Source organism: Eulemur rufifrons, chromosome 15 (genome assembly GCF_041146395.1).
Source record: "Eulemur rufifrons isolate Redbay chromosome 15, OSU_ERuf_1, whole genome shotgun sequence".
Taxonomy (NCBI): Eukaryota; Metazoa; Chordata; class Mammalia; order Primates; family Lemuridae; genus Eulemur; species Eulemur rufifrons.
Genome location: NC_090997.1, coordinates 21,123,000 through 21,146,993, shown reverse-complemented (window position 1 = coordinate 21,146,993; position 23,994 = coordinate 21,123,000). Strand labels below are relative to the sequence as shown.

Sequence of the window (23,994 nt, the reverse complement as noted above, 5' to 3'; positions counted from 1 at the left end):
TTTATTATGGAACACTTCACAAATTTGCGTGTCATCCTTGCGCAGGGGCCATGCTAATCTTCTCTGTATCGTTCCAATTTTAGTATATGTGCTGCCGAAGCGAGCACTCTATTCTTGATTAGAGGGCAAAATGAAGCAGAATCTATTTTTTTGCTGGGCCAGGTACAGAAAAGATCTACATCAATTCCACCCACATCCCTTTGGCCAAACCAGACATCTAGCTCTACCTAGATGCAAAGGAGCTGGGGGAAAAGTAGCCATATGAGCCCAGGAGGAAAAAGTAAAATTTTCAACATAGCATTGTCTCTGCACAATGGATGGTTACTCATCTTCAAGGAGTTTCCTAGTCAAACTGCCTCCCCTCAACCACACTCCTCTGACTCTGCCCACACTATAACAGTACTCTCCTCTCCCTTTCCTGGGTCACAAGGCATGCACTCAGCTCCCCTATAGTCCGTGCCCTTCCCTTTTGAAGAACCTAGCCCACACAACTCTTGCAGCCTTTTCTCAATTCAGTGCCCTTACAGGTCTAGAGCATGTATTAAATGTATTCTGTAAGCCTTGATTGTTTGCACAAATCTCATCTCCACAAACCATTAAGGAAACCCATCTAATATCAAGAATTACTCTCCTTACCCCTCTCTCTCTAGGTCTCCTTGTTCTTCCTCTTCTGGAATCCTCTTAATTCTTATTGATTTTACCTCTTCTAGGACAATGTTAATTGGAAATTCTATATCTGTGACTTAATTCCTCTCCCTCCAGCCATACGAAGAGATTCCCAATACATGATTGTTTGGGGAGAAGACAACACATTATGAAGAGTGTAAAAGAGGACATACATGCAACTATTCTTAACCACCATTAAGAGAAAAAGATTCCTGAGGGAGAGAGAAGGAAGGAAATTAAAATAGTTGTCGTATGCCACCCCAACTTCAATGAAAACTTTCCACTTACTGCAACGTTCCAAGTTCATAAATGTTTTACTCTATTACAATTCTGCATATGGGTAGGAAAGGAAATTCTGTATGCCAAAAGAATCCTTTCATTGTTTAGCAAATGTTCATTAGACGTAACCATGCAGCAAGCATGCTGCTGGAATACCATTGTGAACAAGATACTGTGTTTCCCTGGGGACCATAAAGAACCAGAATCCCCAGAAGGTGACTGATGCCCAAGACACACTCATTTAGATGAGCAGAGCCAACCCTACAAAGTGCAATTAAATTAACAAGCATTTACTTCTTGCCAAGCTTTGTGCTCCCTAAGTCCTGTCGGGGAGAGAAAGGTAAATCCAACTCAGTGCTTGCCATCAAGGATCATACTGCCTTTCTCTGCCCTGCTCTTTGTTCTGGAGGCTGATCCCTAGGGACAGCATCACCCAGGATCAGACTGTTCAGCCAGGACATTATATTCATCCAATGGGAGGCACCGAAGATCAGAGGGCAGGAGCGAGTGGCTGGGATATCTTTTGCTGCCCTCTTCGGGCTTCAGCACTGTGTTTCTGGCCACAGCTGCAGCTCACCACAGCTACAGCTCCTGCCAAGGGACCTCTCTACCTGCCTCCAACTCTCACTGGGCTCACGTGACACCACAGCTTACCACCTCCAAATATTTTCTTGTTGGCTTATGTTTTGCCACCGCTTTTAGGAGACTTTCTCTGTCTTACTTGCTGCTGCACCTCCAGTGTTTAGAGCAATGCTTGATGTATAGAAGGAGATCAATATTTTTTTGTGAAGTAAATGAATGGGTGAATGAGTGACTGAAATAATAGAACCATCATGACTTACTGCTTACCAATTCCTATTCCAATATTACTCATTTGTTGAATCAGGAAATACTGAGCATCTACTACATGCAAAGCACTTTCCCTTACCCCAGGAATCACTAGAGGTGAGCAAAATAAAGTACACAACCATGATAACTAGGACTTTTCTAAACTAGCTGGAAGCCAAAAATATAATTGCTAAGACACATCGCAGGTAAAAGGAGCTATGCAACCAAACCTTTACATTTCTTAAAACAAAACAAAACAAAACAAAACAAAACCTCAGAAGATTGATATCTTTATAGCTATTTATCTATTAAATTTTTAAAAATTACATGCATTCTCTCTGTAATTGCCAAATCTTCAAAAACAGGTTAGGACTAGTTTTAGCATTTAGCTGGTAAGCATTTATTCAGTGCTTACTAAGTGCACACACACACCTATCTTTTGAGTGTGTGTGTATACATATACCATACATATATATATATATATATATATAATACATATGGCACCACGTTGCTACATGCTTGCATTCTGAGATTAAGAGACATTCTGATTCCATCACCTTACTTTACATGAGAGCTAAACAGATTATTAGGTAATGTTCATTGCTTTAAATACTTCTTGTGAGCATCTGTGTTCCCAGAGACATGGAGAAACCTAAGGTGCAACCTACCCATAGACACCCAGAGGGCTTCTTCCAACTTAGGAATGACAGACAGAGGGACTCCTGGGAGCGGGACACTTGCAACCCAAACCCTGGTTCCCTTCAGAACCCCCAGACCAGTCTCCATCAACAGTCTTTCCCTGATGGGTAAAGATACTGAGGACAAGTCATTCATGGCAGAGCCCTGGGGATGGACAGTGAAGCTCCGGACCTGAGTCTGTCAGGGTCACTAGGAGAGTGAGATGTTGTATAAAGAAATAGAAAGTGGCAAATTCAGCTGCAAGAGGACCTGCTCCTGCTGCAGAGGCGCTCCACAGAGGCGTGTTCTGAAGATGGTGAGGTAGACTGGAGCATCATCTCTGGGGCAACTTTGGGAGCCACACACTGAAGACTGGAGAGCCACAGATGGAAAGAGTTACCCTTGGAAGAGAGTCTCTCCATCCAGAAATGCTCATTTTGAATAGAGACAAACTGGCTTACGGAAAATCCATGAAATGTTAAGACACTGCCAATTCCCATTAATTTCTCCTGAATTCTCATAATGGAAATCCAACTCAATTAACTCAGTGCCTTAGATGAAGCTATTCAGTCCTCTGCCCTGCCTGCCTGCACTGACCAAATACAAAAGAAAGAGGGGAATCTTCAGGGCAGGGAGAGCCCTGCGACATTAGTAGGCAGATCAGGGTTCCAGGCTGCAGAAGCAAACTTTAAATCAGAAGAAGAATGAGCCTTACCCAGGGAGGAAGGCACGTGGGTCCTCTGCTGCAGCATGTGCCACCATTATGCCCGGACATGCTTGTATGCAGAGAATGGGTTATTGCACAGCAGTGCTTTGATCTCTCCCAGGTTTGATGTAGGGCCAAGTAGAGCTTGGAGTGACCAGAGCTCATAGGCTGGTTCCTCTGGCTACAGCCAGCCTTTTCCATTTTTCCTGAATGCTTTCTACAAATAACATCTCTTTCCACTTGTGCAGTGGGCAGAGCAAAGTTACAGAGCACTGTTTTATAAAACCTGGCTTCCCCATCTCCCAGCCCCATGGACGGTCTGCCCTTGTTGCTGGGCATGTGTTCGGGTCAGAGACAGAACACTCAGCAGGGTTCAGTGTGGTCGGTTGTGGCTCACAGAATACTGGCAACCAGAGACAGAGCTGCAATGCCCATTAGAGCCATGGAGAGCCTGCTGACTGCCACAAAAATATCTTGCAACAGTCCTGGAACATCTGTGCAGTGTTCTGCTGTTGTCTGAATGCTGGAGACAGCACTCAGATCTTTTTAAGCTTCCCAGAGATTCTGGTATCTGTTGCTATGACTGTTTTTGTAATAAAGAACCAACATCTTTTAATGAGGGGGAAACAGAGCTGGCAAAAAGATTTTCTGCCTGGGTTGAAGAATATGGTAAAGGCAGTGAGAAGACAGATGTGATAAACCAGACTAAGAAGCCCTCGGGTAACCCCCAGTGGACACCAGTTCTCTAAAGTTATAATCACTGTGTCTGGCAGCACTTGACAAAAATCTGAATGAGTCCATCTCCACACTTGAGGATGCAGTAGACCTTCTCAACATAGAAAAGCAAGACTCATAAACTTTTATTTCATGGAATGATGATGGCACACCTTCAAGAATACACACAGTCACCGCAAGATACATCAAGGGCACTTCAATCCCAAGTGACTGACACCAAAAGTATCTTAAAGGCATCCCAGAAGGATGTAGAACAACTTCAGAGGGAAATGATGGGTGGTTTGGATGAAAATGCTCACTTTTAGGAAAGCCTAAAGTGAGTTCCCCAAGCAGCTCTGGGATGAATGAAGAGTTCAGGAATCAAAGGACAGAAAGAAAAAAAAAGTTTGAAAACTCAAACACTAATGAAACTGGCTGTAAATGATAGAGGGAGCCAGTTAGAGTCTCTGACGGAAACTGCTGAGATGATAAATTTGCCTGCTCTACGCAGCAGATTACATGGACGGTGGCAACTTGGAATGAGACAAAAGGAGTGAGTCAGAAAATGAAGGCCACTTAGACCATCAATCAGAAGTCAATGTCATATTTAAAGTAAGAAAAAAAAAAGAGTTTTACTTAGGTAAAAAGGGCGACTACCAACAAGAATTTTAGATTTTTATAAAAATAGCAGGTGCCTCCTCCTTATGTGCAGTCTGAGAGGACTGAACTGGGCTTGTTTCACAACATCCTGGAATGCTACAAATAGAAAGTAGAATGGGAAACATTCCAAAAATAGGGTTAGGTGTCCTCAAGTCATCCCCTTCTCTTTCATGATTTTTCATCCTTTTATCTTTCTGGAACACTGAGGTCTGTTTAGATACTGGAATTTTCTAGGATGATTTGGTCTTGGTGCAGCTAGAGCTTTTATTAAATTCTTAATTTAAGTGAAAAAATACTCTTTCCCCCCAAAGTAAACATGCACTAAAATACTAACTGCAAAGAAAATGAAGACATAGGCATAGGAGAAGCCCTTCCTTTTGGCAAAAGGTCTAGTGAAGGGATTTCATTCCAGTCCACTCTGTTGGGCAATGGATGGTTAAAGGCCACCCCAAATAGAAAGTGACATCAGAGGTACATACTAGTTTACCCAGTCACTGAGGACCACTTCCCCCAGCCTCCACCCACAACTTGGCTTTAGTGGGAATTCCCAAAGCTAAGCATTGGGTTAAGTAAAAGCAAGTATTTCTCGATGATATAAATATGGTATATGGATTTTGTTACTCAGATCATAAGAAGACTAGAAAAATAATAAATATATATATACAAGTTTAAAGATGACACCCCGACAAGTGGGTTATTGAGAGAAATTAGACCCATTTAAGCTTTATTATCTAGTTAAAGGCAAAAACAAAAATAAAACCACACAGCCCAGGATGCCACTCTCAGAAAGACAAGTAGGTTAAATCGAACAATATGACAGCCCACATGTTGGTAGTGATGATGTTAAATAAACATTTTATGTCCAAAAAAAGAAAAGAAGTCAATGTGGAAACTCACTGATGCTGCTAACACAAATGTTTGCTTTAAAAGGCTGGAAGGAGAAAAATAAAGTTATTTTTAAATTACATGAAGAAAATAAAATAAATGAAGTGCCTACAGATCAAATGAAAGGTATCCAAACTGAATAAGCATCTAAAAATTCACTGCTCGAAGGTAAGATTCAAGAGCTTTGGCTGAAACTTCAAATACTGACTACATGACACCAAGAACATGTAATGAAACTTGGCAGAAAACCAATTGAGGATGTAGTTTACCTCTTAGAAATAGAGAAGAAACTTTTAAAAATTTAGTAATAGGGGATGGGGGTATGCCTACACAATGAGTGCATTGCGCACCGTTTGGGGAGTGGTAACACTTGAAGGTGCTGACTCGCGAAGGGGGGGTGGGGAAGAGAGGGATATATACCTCATGATGGGTGCAATGCGCACGACCTGGGGAACAGACACGCCTGGAGCTCTGACTTGGGGGGAAAGGCGGTACAGGAGTAACATATGTAACCTGCAATTCTGTATCCCCCATAACAAGATGAAATAAAAAAAAAAAAAAAAGAATTAGTAGGGAAAAAAAAAAATTTAGTAATATATCACCAGTATAAATTGGAAGCACAACTCCTATAGGAAGATGAATAAAGATTTGGAGAAATAATTGCAAAGAACAACTTCCTTCTATCAAAGCTGAGTTAATTATTTCCCATGAGAAAAAAAAAAAAAAAAAAAAAAAAAAACCCTTGAGAAAATGTTTACCAGACCTTTCAACTAAGAGGAAGCTCAAGGAGCTGAGAAAAGAAAATGGTCACAACAGACTAAAATTGGCTGAAGCAGAGTTTAAATGCAGTTTTTCCAAGTAGCCCTGTGGTAGGCCAATTAATGTCACCATCTCCCCCACACGTCCACACCCTAATCTCTGGATCCTGTGTATATGTTATCCTGCATGGCAAGAGGCACTTAATGGTGTTAAGGTAATGGATCTTGAGGTGCAGAGATTATGCTGGACTAACCAGATGGGCTCAATCTAATCACTTGAGCCCTTAAAAGCAGAGAAATTTCTCCAGCTCAAGTCAGACATGTAGCAGAAGAGGAAATCCAGGCACCTTCAAGTGTGAGATGAATTTAATGTGCTATTGCTGGCTCTGAGATGTAGGTGCCCAGATACAAAGCTGAAAAGAGGTCTCTAGGACCTTATGGAGGCCCTGAGCCAGCAGCCAGCAGAGGAATGGAGACCTCAGTCTGCAAGAAACTGCATTTTTCCCACAATCTGAATGAGCCTCCCTGGAAGAGTCCATGCTGTCAACATTTGGATTATAGCCTTGTGAAATCCGCAGCAGAGAAACCCGCTGAGCTAACCAGACTTCTGACCTACAGAACTATGGGATAATAAATTTGTGCTGCTATAAAATTCTCAATTGTGGTGATTTGTCCAGCAGCAGGAGAAAACAAATGCCCCTGCTGTTCACCAAGTAGCCCTGGGCACAGGCCTGAGAGAATCAGGACGTCCCCTGGCTCATCAGGGGAGGAGGAGTTGTTAAGCTGCAAAGACAACTGAAAAGAAATAAATCAAAGTGACTTTTAAGGAGAGAGAATGCCGGCAAATCTCCTGTGGCTGGGGATGTACAGGAGTCTTTATATAAAAATACTTCTTGAGCTTTTGTTATGTCTGGAAACCTGCTAGATACCGGAGACCCAGAGATGAATAGACCTTGTCTCGCTGTCCCCGGGGTCGGGGGAAGTGGAGGAGGAGAGGCTGGGGAGACAGACACGTAAACAACTTGCTGCATAGGATGCAATATCTGTAATTCCAGGGGCACGTGCAGAGCCTCGTGGGATTGCTGCAGAAGGAATGGCAAATTCTATCTGGAGGGGTCAAAGCAAGAGGCAATTTGGGAGGTGAATTTTTAAAAAAGATTTAGAAATTCAAGGTTACTATGGATTGTGGACTACGTTCAGAGAATATTACAAAATCTATACTCCTGCTTCTCGAGTTTTGCCAAGAAATTTAGCAAGGGTTATGACTTAATTGCCTCTGCTATGGTCTTTGGAAAGCAGTCTACACTGGGAGTCGGAAGACTGGAATTTCATACTCAGATCCAGCATTTGCTAAACAAATTATTACTACTGGGGCCTCAGTTCCCACATCTGTAAAATGAATCATAACCACTCTGTTTACTGCATAGGACGATTAAGAAGATTAAATTAGATAATATGTGTGAAAACACTTTAAAAACACGCGGGCACTCTACACATTTGTTCAAGTCATGACACGTCTATCCTGAGTTGCTTATAGCCAGTAATAATCACTACTATGCATTAAAGTAGCAGATTAACCAGAGTAATCAAATATGTGATTCATTAGAGTTCCATAGCACATTTCTTCTGAAGCTGGGCACATTTGTTCTCTCTCTGGTTTCCTAAGGTCTTTGAAGGATAAGCTGAGGCCTGTCCTATTACTCCAGACTTGAGGGAGAATGAGGAACACACAGAAGCCCAAGGTCCCAGGGCTGAATCAGAACTTGAGCTCCAGCTCCTGCCTTCACACCATCCCTTTACGCACACAGTGCCCAGAGCACCAGGGGGGAATGACAGTGGTGGTGCTGTCTAACAAATTACTTTCATAGCTGCTCAGAACAGATAAAGATATATTTATTCTAATTACAGATGCTCAACAGTAAAGTTCATCCTTTTCAACATTCAACTGAAGGGGGAAAAAAATCATGCCTCTAAAATTTAAAAGAAGAAATCACTACCTGAATGAACACCTCTCCTCCTTGTGACCAGGTCCCAATTTTCTCCCAGTGGTTTGGACACTCTAGGGGGCTTTTTGGTCTTCTGCTCTAGCAATTCTGGGGTGAAAAATTCCCTTCCCCATCTCCACCTGTAGAAATTTCTCCCATCCCTAAGTTCAGCTCAAATGCCACTCATCCCTGATCCCAGCTACTAGAAGCGTCTCCCGCACTTGAAGTCACTCAGCTTAGTCGGGTAAGAATGAACCCAGGCCCCCAAGGCAGTCTGCCTGCATCTAACTCTCAGCCCTGCTACTTTTTAGCAATTCCTCTGCCTCTGATCTCTTATCTGTACATGGGAAGCTGGGGTGGTAATGTTAATAATACTTGGTCATTATAGGGTTATTAAAAAAGATTAATAACAGGCAACAAAAGCAAAAATAGCAAATGGGATTACATCAAACTAAAAAGCTTCTGCACAGCAAAGGAAACAATCAACAGAGTGAAGAGAAAACCTGCAGAACGAGAGAAAATATTTGCAAACCATACATTGGATAAGGGGTTAATATCCAAAATATATAAGGAACTCAAACAATAGCAAGAAAATAAATAACACATTTTTTAAATGAACAAAGGACCTGAAGAGATATTTCTCAAAAGAAGACATACACATGGTCAATGGGTATATGAAAAAAAAAAAGTTCGACATCACTAATCATCAGAGAAATGCAAATTAAAATCACAATGACATATGATCTCATACTTGCTAGAAGAATTATCGAAAAGATGATAGATAAGTGTGGGTGAGGATATAGTGAAAAGAGAACGCTTGCATGCTGTTGGCAGGAATGTGAATAAGTCCAGCCATTATGGAAAGCAGTATGGTAGTTCCCCCCAAAATTGAAAGTAGAACTAGCATATGATTCAGCAATCCCACTTCCGGGTATATATACAAAGGAAATAAAATCAGCATGTGGAAGATATCTGCACTCTCATGTTTATTGCAGCACTATTTACAATAGCCAAGATAAAGAATCAACCTAAGTGTCCAAAAATAGTTGAATGGATAGAGAAAATGTGGCATATATACACAATAGAATACTATTCAGCCTTAAAAAGAAGGAAATCCTATAATTTGCAACAACATGAATGAACCTGGAGGACATTATGTTAAGTGAAATAAGCCAGACACAGAAAGGCAAATACTGCATCATCTCACTTACATGTGGAATCTAAAAAATATTGAACTCCTAGGAGCAGAAAGTAAAATGGTGGTTACAAGGAGCTGGGGAGCAGGAGAGAGAGGGATTGGAAAGACATTGGCCAAATGATACAAGATTTCAATTAGGCAGGAGAAAGGAGTTCAAGAAATCTATTGTACAACATAGTAACTACAGATAATAACAATGTATTGTATACTTGAAAAGCACTGAGAGTAGATTTTGTGTTCTCACCACAAAAAATTGATAAGTATGTGAGGTAATTCATATGCTAATTAGCTCAATTTAGCCATTCCACAATGTACACACATTTCAAAACATCATGTTGTTTCGAAGTATACACAATATACACAATTTTTATTTATCAATGTTTAGAAGTTAAATTTATTAATATACATAAAGCACACTTGATGACATGTGGCAATATTCAACAAATATTAGCTACCAAATTCTCCATTCCTATGCAGGTTTTTCGTCCTGTACTAGGTAGCCAGTTTTCTGAGAATAGGAAATGGTTCCATATCCTTACCTCTTTCATAAAAGTGCATCCCAGCTCTGTCATTATGAGCTCTGCAAACTTGGCCTATCATTTAATTTCTTTAAGTCTCAGTTTCTTATCTGTAAAACGGGGATAAGATGAAAATTAAAGGCAATGAGTTATAATGCCTTTAATGGCACAGTGCTGGTCAGATAGTAAGTAAGCAATACATTTTAGCCATCATTTGGTGCTTAAGAGTCTGTATTAAAACCATTATTAAAGGATTAAGGCTCTGATATCACAGTGCTCCTCAGACAGTAATTTCTGACCTGTACAGTTGAAATTACAGATCTAAATCTGGAAATTAAAAAAAAAAAAAAAAGGCCAGGCCACCATATTTCTAGCATTCTGGGAGGCCGAGTCCAGAAGATCGCTTGAGCTCAGGAGTTCGAGATTAGCCTGAGCAAGAGCAAGACCCCACCTCTACAAAAAAATAGAAAAATTCTCTGAGCATGGTGGCATACAATTGTAGTCCCAGCTGCTTGTGAGGCTGAGGCAGGAGGATGGCTTGAGCCCAGGAGTTTGAGGTTGCTGTGAGCTAGGCTGATGCCACAGCACTCTACTCAGGGCAATGAAGTAAGACTCTGTCTGGGAAAAAAAAAAAAAAAAAAAACAGAGAGAGAGAGAGAGACAGAACACAGTATCAGGAGGCCCAGGGCTGGGAAGACGGCAGCAGGCAGTCACATGAGGGGTGCTCTCCACAAGAAACAAGGAGCCCTCCACTCAACAGTAGCATAAGGCCATCGCCTCCTCCCTGATGAAGGGCGGAAGGAGGAGAAGATGAGGGAAGGCAAGTAGTGGAGGAAGCAAGGGAACATGTGAGATGAATCCCCCCTCTGGCCATGGGACAGAGGAGCGTGGAGAAGAGGAGGAGGAAGAGGAATGAGAGAGAAGACAGTGAGGACAAGAGAAATCTGCACACCAGTAAGCCTTCACCTAACGGCTGTTACCTAACGTGCCCCACCTCTGGAAGGGGGTTTGCAAATTTAAGGGATCATTGCTTGTCCCAGCAATTGAAGGTCAGACATGGTAAATATTGTGAAATGCATGAGAAAGTCCCACACTACAAAGAATAGTGCCGCATACCGCTTAACCTTTCATACCATTAGCACCTGCGTCACAGGGTGGTTGTGAGAATGAAAAACATTATCCTCTCAGGTACCTAAAGGAATGTTTGGTGCATGGGCATCACTCAGTAAGTGTCAGCGATTATTCTCCGTTTATGAAATTTCCTACCTTTGACTCTACATTGGGCCCATCAGAACAGTGCGACATGGGAGAATGGTTTTAGCGGTGCCTGTGTGTGCTTCTTATACCCAGGTCATCAAATAGAGATCAAATTGGGGGGCAGCTCTAAAAGAAAACAGAGATACCAGAGAATTCCCCTCTGACAGGCACAGATTAAGACAACGGGAGTTACATGAACAACAGCTGTATATTCAGTTTAGACAGAACAATGCTTTGTTGTATTTCATGAGCTCAGAGTACCCAAAGAAGCTAATACAGTAGAACAATAGCTGATGTAACAGGTTTTGCAGCCATATCATCATTTGACCGTTTGCCAAACTGCGCTTGGCGTTGGCCTTGCATTCACAAAACAAAAAGAGGAAAAATATTAAAATGATCACTTTCCATTTGACTTCAAAAATCTGAATGAAAGGTAAATCAAAGTGAAACCAGTGAGTAGCTTGTGTATACAGACAGTCAGGATTGTTAAGTTTGTTCCATTACTGAGGTATCTAAGTAGTAAAGAGCAAGATGTTTATTAAAATTAAAGTGAGGGGAACATTCTACAGAATGTATTTGAGTTGCTATTTTACTTCAGCCCATGGCGGGTATATTCATTTCCTAGGGCTGCCAGAAAAAATTACCACAAACTGAGTGGCTTAAAACAATAGAAATTTATTCTTTTGTAGTTCTGGAGGCTATAAATCCAACGTCAAGGTGCCAGCAAGGTTGATTCCTTCCAGAAGGCACTGAGGAACAGTCAGTTCCATGCGTCTGTCAGCGGTTACTGACCATCCTTGGCATTCCTTGGCCTGTAGGTGCAGTACTCCAATCTCTTCTGTCACATGGCTGCCCTCTCCCTCTGTCTTTGTGTCTTCATACGGCATTCTCCTGTGTGTGTGTATCTGCATCCAAATTTCCTAAGAAAACCAGTCCTATTGGATTGGGGCCCAACCCAATGATCTCAAATTAACTTGATTCCACCTGTAAAGATCCTAGTTCCAAATAAGGTAACATTTACAGGTTTCAAGGATTAGGATTTCAACATACCTTTTTGGCGGATACGTATTCAACCAGCATAGGTGGTGAATCTGCTAATTGTTTAAGAGAATTTAGAGTTGATCAAGTTCTGCCCATTGGTCTGAACATCTTCATTCCTTAGATAAGGGAGGCAAACATGTTTAACCTTTGGACTTGATGTTGGCTGGAATAATTCTCCTCTAGTAGTTTTTCATTCAGATATTATTTTGATGGGTTTTTTTTTTTTTAGGTTCTAGAAGAAATGATATTTGCCTTGTCTTTAGACCTATTAACTCTTTATGTGTATAAGCCACCCTGAAAAAAAGTAAAATTACAAAAGGTGTTTCGTTGGCCATTGTTACCAATGAGGTAAACAAGAGTAGACACCATCCAGGAGAAGTAACCAAGCTCTTACCAGAGGCCTGCTGTGTGCAAAGAACTTCACTAGATTGGAGGGAAAAAGTAGTAAATGGGGTCCCTCTCTTTCAAGAAAACCTTGAATAGGACATTCCAGCCCTTTCTGTATCTTAAAAGCAGAAAGGAAGTTTGGATTCCGGCTATTAGCTTCCAAAGTTATAAATGTAAGATACAAGAGAAATGGCAGTGGTTCCATGCAGGCAAAATGGTTCCTCCTTTCCCCCATCCTTTAGGAAAGGACAATTAAAAGAAAAAATGCTCATGGAGACCAGGCTTAGTGGCTCATGCCTGTAATCTCAGCACTTTCGGAAGCCAAAGGGCCTAGGAGTTTGAGACCAGCCTGGGCAACATAGCAAGACCCCATCTCTACAAAAAATGAAAAAAAATTAGCCTTGCCTGGTGGCCTGCACTTGTAGTCCCAGTTACTTGGGAGGCTGAGGTGGGAGGATCACTTAAGTCCAGGAGTTCAAGGTTACAGTGAGCTATAATCACGCCACTGCACTCCAGCCTGGACAATAGATTAAGACCCTGTCTCTAAAAAAAAAAAAAAAAAAAATACTCATGGAAAGTATGAATGAAATTTAGTTTTCTCTTTTTATATCATGAGTCGGCAACTATGGCCCACATATCAAATCTGATTGCTGCCTGTTTTGTGAATAAAGTTTTACCGGAACACAGTCACACCTATTTGTTTTATTGTCTATGACTGTTTCTCAATATGATGCAGAATCGAATGTTGCCCACAAGTCTCGAAATATTTACTATATGGCTTTTAACAGAAAAAGTTTGCTAACCCTTTACTTAGATTGCTACATAGGGAATTAGAAACAAAGAATACCACAAGACACCAAACACCCTGCACATGGATTACAGGTAGTAACTTGCAGTGACTCTCTTGGCACCACCATTTCTTTGACAAACCTATGAGCTTAGTGATAAAAGTTTGGCATTAGTGCCCATTAGTAAACGCCAAGTAGGGTTTAAGCAACTGAAAATCCCTAGTAATCATAAGAATAAAGATGCCAAAAATCAGTTCGGTTACTAATGAGAATCAGAATCCCACACTGATAGAAAAAGAGACTGAATCACAGTCTAGTACCTCTTTCTAGGATTAAAGCAGGGGATAAAAATCTTCTGACTCTTGTTTAGAACCCCGTTTTGGTGTTGGGATGAAACTTGGAACAACTTCTCCCCACTATTGTCTGTCTTGCCATTTCCCCTCCTTTGCGGAGAATACCAAACCATGGGAGGGTGTGTCCAAATAGTGCTAGAGACCCCATGCCCTTCATAGAGTCCTCCCAGAGCGCCCCAGACCCCGGCACCCTGGAGATAGCACCAACCCCTTCGCCCCAGGCCTGGGGCTTCTCTGCAGGCTCCCACATCTACCCCGTTTCCCAGACCTCTTGCTTTGATCTGGCGTGCCCATGCTCTCAACCCAAACTGTACCTTGTGACAAGCCCCTGTGAATGAATGTCTCAGTTGAACTGTCACAGATGAACTGGCTTCCATCAGATCATCTTTGATTCCGGGCTCTTACGGCAAAAGCAACAGACCTGATCTATCAGAGTCTGTCTGCTCTGACTTCATCATTTTTCCCCTAAGGGCACAAACGTACAGTTTCTACCACTAAGCCACAGGGACATCTACATAATACGTTGACTGTTCCCTTTTTGCTGAATCCAAATTCCCGTGAAAGTTTCTGAGTTAACTCGTCTTAGAACACACCAGAACCTGAAGGGTCTGCTAATACTTTATGTCCTGTGAGAATAAATGATTATTAATAGTATATATACAGCACTTAGAAGTGTGCCTGACTATAATAAGCACCTTAATATTGGTTAGCCATTATCTGATCAAGGTCTGAGCCAGCAATTGTAGCTTCCTCAGTGCCGCGTGGTGTTCAGAGAGCTTCTCCAATCTAGTATCTGCTTCTAACAGGATTCATCTTCAGGTTGCTGAAATGTTAGTCTCCTGTAGTATCTCCTTGGAATATTTCTCAATTTCTGTTTTCAAGTAGCGAAGAGAGGCTTCAGAAATGTGCTTTTAGGTAGAATGAGAAAGATAATACTATTTCTTTTTCTATTATTCTACTATTTCTTTTTCTACTATTTCTTCTTCTTTATTTTTAAGCCACTGAAACCCAGTTTTTCCAATAAATGGGTGATCCTTGAACTTTCACAAGTTTTGTCTAAAACGGAAGCATTTTTCCATCTTCTTAACAGAATGTTTTTTATAATTTTGCATGCAGCAAGAATTACCTTTCCCCAATTCTTGCTGAAAGAACTGCTAAGAGTGAGACAGCATATTTATCCAGAATAACTGCAGTCCCCCTGATGAGGACCATCTATATCCATGTGCTGTTGAGCTGTCTATGGCTATGATGCACTGGGCACACACTGCTCATGTCTTGAGCTTGCGTCTCTCCTTTCCCGATTTCTTGCCTTTTGAGCTCTTCAAGCAGCTGGCGGTGGGGGCAGGGCTGGCGGAAGGAGGGGGCTAGAAACCAGGAAGTAAAAGTGCTGGTTCTCCCAAAACAGCCAGACTGGGAACAAGACTGTCTTAAAGACCATTTGGGACAAACACACGCTGTGCTGTTCCTGACATTATCTGTCCGGTGTCTCATCCAGAAGTAGCAAGGACAGATGAATGATAATTAAGGGATCTGAGGGACCAGACCAATAGCTCGATAGGCACTAGGAAATTTCAGACAGCAGGCCTGACTCCTGACATGAGATAATCTGTGATCTTTAGACTCAGGTCTCTTTTAGAACATCTGGAGCTGGAACTGGGCCCATACTTGCCTCTAGGTAAAAGGCCTCCCAGAGACATTTTGTCCAACAAAACCTAGAAGCTTCCTTTTATTTTGTACTTTGTTTATTATTGTCCTTATCACATAATATCATATCCATCTTCCTCATTAAATTCTAAACTCTGTAAGAGTTAAGATCATGTGATTTTCATGTTTAAATCCCCAATGGCCAGCAATCAATCAATTCATTAATCAATCAATCAATTTTACATTAAAAATTGAAAAAAAATAAAAAGAAACTTCATACCTCAATTAGACCAAACACTAACAGGACTTAGGGACTCCTGTGGGGAGATCAAAAGTGATATTTTCCTTTGCCCTGTCCCATTCTCTTGGGTCATTCACAAATGGACCAGGAATGTTGGCCCCATTCTTGCCTTAAAACCAAAAGGCTCTGGAATGTGGGGCCCTGGAATAGCAGGACTAACGAAACTTCTCTCACCCACCCACTGGGTGACACGGACTCCCTCTAAGCCTGCTTATTATAATGTATTATGTCATCTTTTTCTAGGAAAGAAGAAAATTGTGTCCATATCTCTGTGCCCCTAAATGTTCTTTATCGAATCTGACCAAAGTCCTCTCTTGGCCTTTTGATGCCAGCGGCACTAGCCATCCCAGCCGCTCCCAGGATCACTCAGACCAAACACTCTGGAAGGGTGTGGGATTGGTCGAGTCCTACTGTCTGGAAGTTGCAACAGTAGTATGGCCGGTACAGTAGGGCAGAGAGACAGCAATACGGGTGGCCAGTCTGCATTTACCAGAGAACCAAGACCACTGCAAGTTCTTTCCATTTTTTATCCCCCTACAAATACTTTATGTTCTTATTCTTTTTAAATAAATCCAGATTGGCCTTTCAGTTCCTTGATCTTAATCTCTCACTCTAGATATGTTTAGATTCCATGACCTTCCTGTAGCAAACCCACTGGTTTGCCATCAGGGTCTGATGTTCTGGACTTTGATTTTTGGTCAAATATTTAATCAAATATTTGGTACAAGGATAAAGAGGACACTTTAAAACTTTCAAAAGGTAAGAACCAGAGCAGCATACTCAACCCTTATAGGTTTCCATATATCTCAGAAATTCCCCCACAAGGCAGAAATAACTATCTGGGCCGGACACAGTGGCTCACGCCTGTAATCCTAGCACTCTGGGAGGCTGAGGTGGGAGGACTCCTTGAGGTCAGGAGTTTGAGAGCAGCCTGAGCAACATAGTAAAACCCTGTCTCTACAAAAAAATAGAAAAATTAGCCGGGTGTGGTGGCGCGTAGTCCCAGCTACTCGGGAGGCTGAGGCAGGAGGATCACTTGAGCCCAGGGGTTTGAGGCTGCAATGAGCTATGATGACACCACTGCACTCTAGCCCAGGTGACAGAGCAAGACTGCCTAAAAAAAGAAAAAAGAAAAGAAATAACTACTTGGATGTTAAAAGGCTAGATAGAAAGACCTTACACTCCACATTCCCCCAGTTAAACTGAGATGTTATAAGAAGGAGGCAGGAAATAAGGAGGGAATAGGAGAACAAATGAAGAGGTGTGCTCGTGTGTTGGCTTGAAGCCACATGCCTTGTGGGGGGATGAATTCTTTGACCACCCCCAACAATAGGAACTCTCAATCTCTTTGGAATCTTGGCACACTATCATGATCTACTTGAATATCTAGTCTTGATATGACAATCTCCACTACTGCACTTGCATGAAAAAAACTATACAGCATAGGTTAATTTCATTTTTTGTTAATGAACGTGAGTGAGCCTGCATGACTTTTATTGCAAGCATTTTATAGGGTTCCTTGAAACAACTTGCATTACCCTGGCTAAAAGGAACATTTTCCCCCCGTAAACTTGAGCAGTTGTGTAGCTAACACAGCACTATAGTCAGTAAGGGATCATTACTGCAGCAGCCCTGGGGGCTAGAGAGCAGCTCTGACCTCAGCCAGGGAGACAGTGTGAGAGAGGGAGCGCTTCCAGGTGACCTGGACACATTTTCTGCGAATTCCAGACACTTCCTCATGTCCTTCCAATGAAGCCCCCTTCACCTGAGCTTAACCAGTTTGTTTTCTATCCTTGCAAAGAAATGACCCTGGTCTAGATCCTGCTGAACTGGCACTCAGAAAAAGGAGACCAGCAAAAAGCCTTGGCAGACCCACCTCCCACCTTCTCTCTTCCAACCCGCGGAGCTCAGATACCTTGTGGGGAGTGGAGGAGTGAGAGGGAGGTCGCCTCGGTGTCTGGGATCACTTACGTGCTGCCTCGTTTTCCTATAACCAGACCTTGTGCTCTCCTGCCTAACAGAGCCACCTACCCATATCTGAAATATTTAACTCTAGAGAAAAGGGGGCGTTGTGCTTGGCTTCTTTGATTGGTGTCTTTGGATAGAGCAAGGGAAAAAGAGACATGAAATAACACAGAGAGGAAAGATAAAACAAAACATGGAAAAATGTGGCAAATATAACCCCACCCAGACAAGCACACTTCATTCCACAGAGCACACAAAAGAAAAGATCCTAGATCTAGAAAAAGACTCTGTTCCATCAGAGTAGACTCTTACTGGTCTTTTCAACAAGAATTTCTTTGTCCTACAGACTGGTCTGGCTGCCTCATTTCTGCTATAAAACAAGCTCCAACATGCTCTGGCCTTAAGAGGGGAAAGTGAAGTTTGAATATGTTTATTTCCCCAGCTTCTTTCAGTGCCCTGCCTCCACTTTAGTGGGGTTACTGTCTTGACTTCCACCCCAGGTGCCCGTAACTGCTTTATTCCCTCATGCTGGAGGCCTGTTCAACACGTAGTGGTTGGTGGTCCATTTCCTCGAGGCTCTGCTTTCTACGATGTAACTGTGCGCATTACTAGTTTCTACAGGCAGCAGCACTGTAGACAGCAGGCTGTGGATTAGACAGGCTGGCAGCACACAGCTAGGTGGTCTGGAGCCTTCTCTGGGCCTCAGTTTCTTCATTCATAAAATGGATATTTCCGTACTCGGAGGGCTGTGGACAGGACCAAAGGGGATAACAAATGCGGAGCTCCTGGCTCAGTGGCAGGTGCGTGGCTGGCCCTACACAGCAGGAGGGTCCTGGCCTTCCCTCCAGAGGTAGCAAAGTGTTTGCTCCCGAGAGTTAGTGTAAGTGGGTCCAACAAGTGCATGGACTTTGAGGAAAAGTTTACAAGGCAGTGGGCAGAGGGAGGACTTTTGCTCAGGGGCATCTTCTCCACCCTCACATCGCACTACTGGCCTACGTGGACAGAATGAGCTTTCAAAAATCTACCGTGGACTCAGATGACAACCGCAGAGAAGGTCCAGGAAGCCATGCAGCAGAAAGGCTGAAGGGAGGTGAACAGTAGATCACAGCACAACTCTGCGTAACGATCGAAACAGAAACTCTGCACATAAAATTGTATTGTAAAAAAACATGGGTGAAAGAAATAGGGTGAATTAATGGGAATTACAATTTGGCAAAATTAGAATTAACTACTGTCTTTGTTGGTTTTTAATACAGGTGGTCCCCAGTTTATAGACGGGAGATGCTCCTGGAACAGCTTTAGGTCGGATTTGTACGTAACTCGGATCCCAAATGAGCACCACATATATGGTAACAACAACAACACTATAATGGCTCATAGGTGGTAATAATAACACAGTGTAATACTGTAATAATAGTAATACTTCTGGACTGTAATAATAAGTTACAGAAACTATTAGACTCTTCCTTTTCATTCAAACAGAACATAAAAACAAACTCACATGAGAAGTTTCGCTAAGAGGAGAAATTTCAAAACAGAATATTAAAGGCTCATACTCACCTAGTGTTACGTCAATACTAGGCTAATAGGAATGTTACGCTTATTTTGATCTTCTAATCAAATCAATAATAACCTTTCCATTTCAATAATTGATCCACTACACTGCTTAATAATCACTGATGCTTTCAGTGATTATTAAGTGATTATTAAGTGATTATTCAGTGATTATTCAGTGATTATTAAGTGATCTGAAAGCACTGCCTTTCAGATGTTCCATTATTCTCACTGACAGTCCAGCGACTGAAGCCTAATGCTTTCCCAGTGAATCATGCTCTGAACGCTTCATTCTTTGTACTTTCATTTCTGTTGTAATCACCTTTCTCTTTGCCGCAGGCTCACCTGGACTTACAGTGGACTTCTGCTTTGGAGGCAGGGTCATAAGTTTAGACACAGATTCACAAAATCAAATTAAAAAGTTAAAAGAAAGCGCTGCTGTGTATAAGCGACCGTATAAACATGACACTAGCTGCTAGCTCAAAGGTCCTGCACCAAAGAATCGCTTACACCCTCGTGGCCTGTATACCGAGTTGAAGGGAAGTTTAAAGTCAGTCTTATTATAAATGGTTAGTTAACTCAGAGTCCTCTGAGGGAACCAAAACTTCCCCTAACATGTCAGGGAAATTAAATTACTGTTTTAGAGCTTATGATAAATCTCTTATACTCTCTGTCAACAGAAACTTTAAATCCATCACTTATTGAAATTAATTTTATTCTATTAAATTACTTTTGATTCCAAGAAATAGCAAACTTATTAAGCTTTAGCCTACAGGCTAAACAGCCAAATCCAGAGAGTAAATTTGAGTGAATTTAGCTGATGATGTGGCTGGGAATTTCATTCTCAGAAATATCTTAGAAAATAGAATCTATAATTGTTAGTGTAAGGATAGCAATACACATGCATAGTATTGCTTCAATCTTTAGTTTGTTTCAGTTTTTAAATTTAACTAGTTATAATTGGTTATTCCCACATCATTTTCCATAAAAAATAAAAAACCTCTTAAAAGGTCTTATAAAATATAACTTGATAGTATGTTCCATGTAAGCAAAAATAGGGTGAAAAACAAAAACAAATACATAAAATAAAACTAGGAATGAATCCAATAAAAAAATAATAGTTTACTATATAAAGCTATTTAGTGACCTTGGTACCACCTTTTTAACCAAATGAGAAAAAAATAGTTTGACTTTTTATAAATATATAATGTTTAACTTTTTATTCTTTTCAGTTTAAATTTTGCCTTTTGAAGGACATTCCAAAAATATTCCAGTGCACTTCTCAGAGTCTTCTAATGAGTCTTCTTAGAGTCAAAGTCATATCTTATTGTCCAATTAAATTACTGTTTTTCTACCTGACAGCTTGAAAACAAGAACTTCATGTCATTAGGAAATCCTGCAAGAAAGCAGATCTCAGCAATAGTGTGAACTCCTGGAAAGTGATAAATTAGGGACTGATATAGAGATACACCTACCTCTGTCTAAATTTACGTATATTTTTAGAGACGGGGTCTCACTATGCTGCAAGCTAGAATGCAGTGGCTATTTATAGGCATGATCCTGCCACACTACAGCCTCCAACTCCTGGGCTCAAATGATCCTCCTGCCTCAGCCTCCTGAGTAGCTGGGACTACAGGTGTGCACCACCACCCCGGGCTATATTCTGTAGGAATTTCTCGCAAATTTCTGTTTACAGGCTTCCAAGACTTCATATATACCGTACCTCTCCCATTTAATAAATTATTTTTATTTAAAAGATTTTCCCGGCCGGGCGCGGTGACTCACGCTTGTAATCCTAGCACTCTGGGAGGCCGAGGCGGGTGGATCGCTCAAGGTCAGGAGTTCGAGACCAGCCTGAGCAAGAGCGAGACCCCGTCTCCACTAAAAATAGAAAGAAATTATCTGGCCAACTAAAATATATATATAAAAAAAAATTAGCCGGGCATGGTGGCGCATGCCTGTAGTCCCAGCTACTCGGGAGGCTGAGGCAGTAGGATCGCTTAAGCCCAGGAGTTTGAGGTTGCTGTGAGCTAGGCTGATGCCACGGCACTCACTCTAGCCTGGGCAACAAAGCAAGACTCTGTCTCAAAAAAAAATAAATAAATAAAAAAATAAAAGATTTTCCCAATAAATTTTAGTTTTATCAGCTATGCTGTTTGGTAGCAACAAAAGGAGTCACCTTGTAAATTTCAGAAATACATAACCCTTAGGTAAATTCAGCACTCACAACCTTAGATTTTCCAATCAAGTCCTGCTTTCAAGTATTCAGTCCCATATTCTGTCTCACTGAATCATCAAAATGTCCCAGAAATTCGAGCATTTTGGTAAAAAATATAAGAATTATAATAAAAATATATGTAACAAAAATAATTTCGAGCTACAGATAGTGATGAGTCACCAGTTCAAAAAATATCCTAATTAGTGGTTAAGCTAGTATGAAATGTTTTAAATCTGAAATTGTGCTAAGTGATAAAATGATTATTCCCCCTCTGATCTGTATACAATTCTTGGTAAGGTTTTTACTATATCAGCTAAAAATATTAACATTAACAATATTTGCTTTGGTATCCCCAACATAAGACAAAATGCATTTGTTCAACAAATAATGTTTTGAGAGTGCCTTTTGGCTAACTGTGTACTAAACACTGTTAAGCACTAAGAACACAGTTATTAACAGCCCCCACAGAGCTTTCAGCTTTTTTTTTGTATTTAATTGGGGAAAACTTCCAACATATACAGAAGTAGAAAAAAAAAGTATACTGAACTGTCACATACCCATAGCTCAGTTTTAATAATTATCTACTTATTGCCAGCCACAATTCCACCTATATTCATTTGAAAACAAATCTCGGCTATCTTAACATTTTATCTGTAAATATTCAGCATTCACTCTTGATTTTAAACATAAGCATTTCAGCATTATGACACCTAAGGAAAAAACAATAATTCCTAAATGTTATCAAATCATCAGTGTTCCCTGACTGCCCCCTAACTTCCCTGATTGTCCCATAAATTTATTTTTATATATATATATATATTTTTTTTTTTTGAGACAGAGTCTCACTCTCTTGCCTGGGCTAGAGTGTCGTGGCGTCAGCCTAGCTCACAGCAACCTCAAACTCCTGGGCTCAAGCAATCCTCCTGCCTCAGCCTCCCGAGTAGCTGGGACTACAGGCATGTGCCACCATGCCCGGCTAAATTTTTCTATATATATTTTTAGTCGTCCATATAATTTCTTTCTATTTTTAGTAGAGACGGGGTCTCGCTTTTGCTCAGGCTGGTCTCAAACTCCTGAGCTCAAACAATCCTTCCGCCTTGGCCTCCCAGAGTGCTAGGATTACAGGCGTGAGCCACTGCGCCCGGCCCCCATAAATTTTTTAACACTTTATTTGACTCAGCTCCCCACTTTGCAATTGATTAACAAGTCTCTTAAGTATCTTTTAATCTATAGCTCCCCCTCTGCCTTAGTTTGAGTTCTTCAACAAACCGACGCTCAGGCAAAGATTTGAGTATATGTAGTTTATCTGGGACGTGCAGGGTGGGTGCACCATAAGGGAAGAGAGCAAGTGGTACAAGGAAGAAAAAGCAACCAATAGAGGGTGAGCTGTTAAGCCATTTACCAGCAGGTGACTGAAGCTTAATCCTTCAGTGAAGTTCTTGGAAAAGGTATAAACACACACTCACCTCAGAATTATTCTCCTGGGAGTTGACAGAGCTTGGGTATTTAATCATCCACTTTATTTAATCATTGGTTAAGGGCTGATTCTGCGGGCATTAATTGCTTGGCATTTCTGGCTTCTGTGGTTCAGGAGGAGAAAAAGCTCTTAGGCACAAAGAGGCTGCTAGGACAGGTGGGCATCAGGCTGAGCACAGTGAAAGGCACAAAGGGTGTGGGTGGGCACCAACAGCCCCTCTCTTTTCCCTCCCTGCCATTTACACGGTGAAGAAACTGGGTCAGTTTGTCCTGTAGAATTCCAACATTCTGGATTTTGCTGATTGCATCCACACGGTGTCTTTTGTTGCTAATGTTCGCCGCCCCTGTATCATCTGCACTCTCTCACTTCCTAACGGGTAGTTTGATCACTTATAATTAGATATTTCAGCAAGAAGACATCACTGGTGATAGTGACAGGATTCTCACTCACAGATGTATAATGCCCAGTTGTCTTTCTTTGTGTGATGTTAGAAATTTTAGCCTCAACCCACTATTTTATTAGAGACTGCAAATATTCTAATTCTCATTCCTCATTCATTTATTAGCAGGAATACTTCTATAATAAAGAACTTCCGTTCATCAACTATTTGATTCCCCTGTGGTACACTTAGTACAGGAAAGATAAGATAAATGCTTGATCCTTTCCTTTTATTTACCAATTTTCAAAATAGTGAGTTGATTTTCCAGAATTCTCTACAGGTGAGCAAGAAGAGGTCTTTGTTTTTTTTTATGAACTCATGGATTTAAACATATCTGCTATGTCTCAATCCTTCATTTAAATGGTCCCGTATTTCAGCCAGTGAAGTTTGGACAGGTATTCAGATTGGATTCTGAGTCCCTTTTGACATGACTGTTGTGGTCAATGAAATGTACTTGCTATATGGTATGAACATATGTTCCAGGACTTCTATAGTTTGAATGCGTCCCTTTTAAAATTCATGTGTTGAAACTTAACCCCATGTGGTGGTGTTGGGAGGTGGGGCCTTTTGGGAAGTGATTAACTCATGAGGGAGATGGCTGAATTAGTACCTTGTGAAAGGGCTGGAGGGAACTAGTTTGGCCCTTTTTGCCCTTCGATTTCTGCCTCATGAAGACACAAGGTTCTTCCCCTCCA

General features: G+C 41.3%; 1 non-coding gene across 1 annotated transcript; it reads right to left on the bottom strand.

Annotated features, from left to right (window-relative positions):
* Positions 1 to 107, bottom strand: LOC138396105 (U6 spliceosomal RNA). The gene has a single exon (XR_011235585.1). It is a non-coding gene; the product is annotated as a U6 spliceosomal RNA (small nuclear RNA).
* Between the last annotated feature and the right edge of the window lie 23,887 nt (positions 108 to 23,994).